Source organism: Microtus ochrogaster, unplaced genomic scaffold (assembly GCF_000317375.1).
Source record: "Microtus ochrogaster isolate Prairie Vole_2 unplaced genomic scaffold, MicOch1.0 UNK42, whole genome shotgun sequence".
Classification (NCBI taxonomy): Eukaryota; Metazoa; Chordata; class Mammalia; order Rodentia; family Cricetidae; genus Microtus; species Microtus ochrogaster.
Genome location: NW_004949140.1, coordinates 179,225 through 184,686, shown reverse-complemented (window position 1 = coordinate 184,686; position 5,462 = coordinate 179,225). Strand labels below are relative to the sequence as shown.

Here is a 5,462-nt window from a genome sequence, read left to right as displayed (position 1 = left end):
GCTTTTTGAGACAGGTTCTCTGTATATCTTTGTCCTGGAATTCCCTCTGTAAACCAGGCTATCCTTGAACTCACAGAGATCCATCTGTCTTTGCCTACCAGGCTACTCTATTTATTTATTTATTTATTTATTTATTATTTATTTATTTATTTATTTATTTTTAGAACCTTATCCTTTAGCCTGTATATATTTTTAACACACTGTAAACCATTTAGAGGTTTTCTTCCTCTTTGAATCTCTCTTTTCTTTTTTTGTGACCACATGATCTTTTAATTCACCAAGCAATCATGGCTGAGGTACTGGCTAGAGCCACATTTATTGCCACATGTCTATGGAGTTTCAAGGTCCTTTCCAGGAAGCAAGCTGCAACAGTATATCCATCGGGACCCCCTGCTTGAAAGAGTCAGAGATTTCCCCTGGCAGGAAGGCCCAAAAAGCCTGCATTTTAACCAGCACAGTCTTTTTCCTTCTACGGCTGAGAACTGATATGTTTTACTCTAGTCTTTCCCAAGCTTTCTCAGGCTTTCTGTGGATGCAGTTATTCATGCTGGGCGCCATTCTGTAACATGAAGGGTCCTGTTTGTTGTGGTGGTTTTCGTCACGCCAGGCCCCTACAACTGTTTAGCCCCAAAGAAAATCACACATAGGTCTCCATAAATTATAAGCTGACTGGCCCATTAACTCTAGCCTCTCACTGGCTAACTCTCACATCTTGATTAACCCATTTTCCTGATCTATGTTAGCCATGTAGCTCAGTACCTTTTTCAGTGAGGCAGACACCCCCCCTCCGGCTTAGCACTTTAATACTAGCCATTTTCTACTCATTCACAAGATCCTGGACAAGAGGACCAACTACTGCAGCCTCCACTTCCTCCTCTTCTTTTAGATATGGTTTTATACATTCCAGGCTGGCTGACCTCAACCTCACTTTCTGGGTGACCTTGAACCCCACCTGGTGTTATGCAGTGCTGGGGATCAGGATGGAGACAAGGGTCTCCTGCATGCCACACAAACACTCAACCAACTGACCTGCAGCCCTTCTTGGAGCCTTATTGGCAATGGATAAGCTTTTCATGTAGTTACCCAAGGACCATCTCTTCTGCTTTAACTAGACTCAACTGCCACAAAGACAGGGACCGAGTTTGCTGGGTTAACCACAGAATCCCTAGAATCTCGTACATGGTAGTACTCACTGGGGATGCGGCGATGGCTCAGCAGTTAAGAGCTCATATTGACTTTTCGGAAGAACCGAGTTCAGCTCCCAGCCCCCACACTGGAAAAGCTCACAATCATGTATAATTCCAGCTCCAGGGTATCTAACACCTCTTCCGGCCTCTGAGGGCATCTGTACTTCTGTGGAAATACCCACACACAGACATATACTCACATAATTTAAAAATTAAAACGACACCTAAAAAGAAGTTAATGATTGCAAATGGAATCTTAGATGTCACCCAAAAGCACATTAGAAACGAATGGAAAAATAAACTGAAGGGCATCAAAATTTAAACTTGTCTTTAAAAATTATTATATTTATTTAGAGCTGGACATGGTGGCTCACACTTTTATTTTCAGCACTTGGAAGGTAGGGGGAGATAGATAGCGGAGTTCGAGGCTAACCTGATCCACTGAGTGAGTTCCAGGACAGCAAGGCTACACAGAGAAAGCATGTCTCAAAAAATCCAATATATGTATGTAGTATGCATGTGTGTATGTATGTGTGTGTATGTATATGTTAATATATATCACATTTATTTGGTTATTGTTGGTGCCTGTGTACATGCCATGCTATGCACAACATTTAGAAGGTTTTTTTCCTTCCATCGCATCCTGGGGAATTGAACTCAGGTCATCAAGCTTGGCAGCAAGCATCTTTACCAAGTGAACCATCTCACCAGTTCCCAAATTAAACCTTTAAAGAACAACAGAAAACTATCAAGAAAATGAAAAGAGGTCAGGCATGATAGCAAAACTCCTGTATTCCCAGCTGAGGCAGAAGGATCAATATGAGTTTTAGACCAGCCTGTCTCAAATAAAAGTGAGCTCTGGAAGGATAGCTGAGTCAAGAAACAGCTTGCTCCACAAGCAAAGAGGACCTGAGTTTGGAATCTCAGCATCCGGGTAAAAAGTCAGCATTAGTACTGTAGTCTGTAGTCCCTTCTTGGGGGAGCAGAGAGAGGTGAATCTCGAGAGCCTGCTGGCTTGCCAATCTCACTGAATCAGCGAGCTCTGATCTTGTCTCTAAATAAATAAATAAACAAACAAACATGGAGAGCAATTGAGGAAAACACCTGACATCATCGATCTCTGGCTCTATACAGTTGTGCACACAGACAGACAGACAGACACACAGACACAAACACAGAGACACACACACAGCGTCTCATGGGATAAAACCCACAGAATGGACACACACACACACACAGAGACACACACACAGCGTCTCATGGGATAAAACCCACAGAATGGGAGAAGGTGTTTGTAAACATGCATCTAATAAGTTATCTATCCGGCCCAAGCCTGGGGGTGACAGCCTGTAGTCCCATCACCTAGCGGACTATGACAAGGGTAATCTCAAGTTCCAACCCAGCCTGAGCTACATAGTTAGAGACCCTATCTCAAATTAAACGGTGGTATAGATCTGATATTGATTGCATATAAGCTCCTATAAGTTAACAACGCAGACACAACCACCTGATGCTGGAGCGAATAAAGGACAACTGCACTGCACGTTTCTTTCTGTTTTTGTGGTTGTTGATTGTTAGGTTGTTTGTTTTGAGACAGGGTTTCTCTCTGTAGCTCTGGCTATCCTGGAACTCATTTTGCAAACCAGGCTGGCCTCGAACTCAGAGATCCACCTGCCTCTGTGCCCTAAGTGCTGGGATTAAAGGTGTGCGCCACCACCGCCTGCCCCTTACTACACATTTCGACAAGGACGAGAAGCAGATGAACGAAAAGCATATAAAAAAGTGCTCGTTGTCACGAGGCCATGGAGAAATGGAAATCAAAACTACATTGAGAGGGCTGGGAATATAGCCCGATTTTAGAGAGCTTGTCTAGCATGTATAAAGCCCTGGGTTCCATGCTAGCCCTACATAAACTGGGCACTGTAATGTTTACCAATAATCTTAGTACTCAAGGGAGGAGACTACAGACTTAGTGAATGTTTGGTCAATGGTTAAGACCACTTAGAGTTTTTTGCCGAGGATCTAAGTCCAGTTCTCAGCTCCCATATTAAGCAGTTCACAAATACAAATACCTGTAACTTCAGCTCCGTGGGATTGGCCTCTGTGAGGACCCGCACTCATGTGCACATACCTACCTAGACCTAGACACACACACACACACCAATTTAAAATAAGATCAATCTTTTAAAAATAAAGGCAGACATATCACCATAGAATCTTCATCTGGCGATGGATGGAAATAGAGACAGAGACCCACACTGGAACACTGGACTGAGCTTCCAAGGTCCAAATGAGGAGCATAAGGAGGGAGAACATGAACAAGGAAGTCAGGACCAAGAGGGGTGCACCCACCCACGGAGACAGTGGGGCTGATCTAGTGGGAACTCACCAAGGCCATCTGAACTGGGACTGATGGAGCACGTGATCAAACCGGACTCTCTGAATGCGGCGGACAATGAGGGCTGACTGAGAAGCCAAGGACAATGGCATTGGGCTTTGATCCTACTGCCTGTACTGGCTTTGTGGGAGCCTAGTCTGTTTGGATGCTCACCTTCCTAGTCCTGGATGGAAGGGGGAGGACCTTGGACTTCCCACAGGGCAGGGAACCCTGACTGCTCTTTGGAATGGAGAGGGAGGGGGAGGGGAATTGGGAGGATGTGGAGGGAAGTGGGAGGAGGGGAGGAGGTAGAAATTTTTAATAATAATAATAATAAAATAAAAATTTAAATAAAGGCAGAGACACTGGAGAGATGGCTCAGTGGTTAAGAGCACCTTCTTCTTTTCCAGAGGACCGAAGTTCAGGTCCCAAGACTCATGTCAGATGACCACAACACGACAGCCTGTCATTCCAGCTTTAAACAGTCCTATGCCTCTGACCTTCAGGACATCTATTCTGGCCTGCACATACACGAAGGCACACAACCATACACCTAATGAAGACTAAAAGAAATGGGCGCAGAAAGATAGCTCAGCAGTTCAGAGTACTGATTATTCTTCCAGAGGAACCAGGTTCGATTTCCAACACCCATGTGATTGCTAAAAACCTTATGTGACTCCAGTTCCAGGGAATTCAAGGGCCTCTCCTGGGCTCCGTTGGCCCAGAATACATTTGGTACACAGACATACATGCTGGCAAAACACCTATATTCATAAAATAAAGTAAAATCAAATTAAATCTTTTAAAAATTAAATCTTTATTTAAAAATTAAATAGACAAAAATAAAAACAGAACAACGGAAGGGGGACTTAAAAACAGAACAATGGGATTTGAAAACAGAGACCAAATAAGCACAGAGTAACTGAATTTATCAAGAAAAACAGCAACCCAAATCCGCCCTTGTACTCACCAGCACCCGGCACAGAACTCTATGTGTCCCTCATGGATCCCAATCTTGGTCAGTCTATTTCATAGTTGATAGTTTGCTGAAGGACAGGAAGAGACTTGTTTGCAGGAGGCTTCTTCCCCCAGCGCTCTGTATCCGCTTCTCCTGCAGGTCTCCTGGCCTGTTTGGTTCCAGGCAGTGAATAGAAGCAGAGAGGAGAGGAGGCCTCGGAGAGGAAAAAGGGAAGAAGTCCCTGCAGACAGAAGGAGATCATGTCTAGAGGAATCATGGCCCTTGACATAAAGGTAAGGAGGCAGAAAGACTCAGATTCCCTGTTGCTCAGCTCAGTAAGCTACAGATGTTCAAAGCAGGGCCTGGGGCATGACAAATGGATTCGTGTGTTCAGGATCACCTGCCAAAAAGACAGAGGAATTTGTTATGCACCCTAAAGAGCCTGTGGCCTGTGACTGGGGATGGGACTCAGTAGTGGCCTTGACTAGCATTCAGGAGGCTCCAGGTTCAACCGCCAGACACACACACACACACACACATACACACACACACACACACACAGAATTTTCTTTAAAATGTCTGGAGTGACTCACAAATTCTCATGTCCTCCTTGCTCAAGGGCCATGTTCATCTTCTCTGCGTCATTCTAATTTTAGTGCATGTGCTGTAGAATAAGTGAATTCACAAAAATAATTTAAAAAGTAAATACTTCTGTTCAAAAGAGGAATCCAGAAAGCATACCTTAACGGGCCCTGGTTAATGAGGAGTTCTGGATATGGACTCTTCCTTAAAGATAGGAAGGGCCTTTTGGTATGTGAATTCGCCTGTGCTCTAGGGCCCAGATGGTCAACAAACATCAATGGTATTGGTGAGTTGTTCCATGATGGCCTCATTCTATGTAAGGAAGAGTGTCTGTGGTGACCTGAGGGACTGATTTAAT

General features: G+C 44.2%; 1 non-coding gene across 1 annotated transcript; it reads right to left on the bottom strand.

The window, feature by feature from the left end:
- Nucleotides 1-5,095: 5,095 nt before the first annotated feature.
- On the bottom strand, nt 5,096-5,207 carry LOC113458523. Its single transcript, XR_003378890.1, has one exon. It is a non-coding gene; the product is annotated as a U6 spliceosomal RNA (small nuclear RNA).
- Nucleotides 5,208-5,462: the final 255 nt, after the last annotated feature.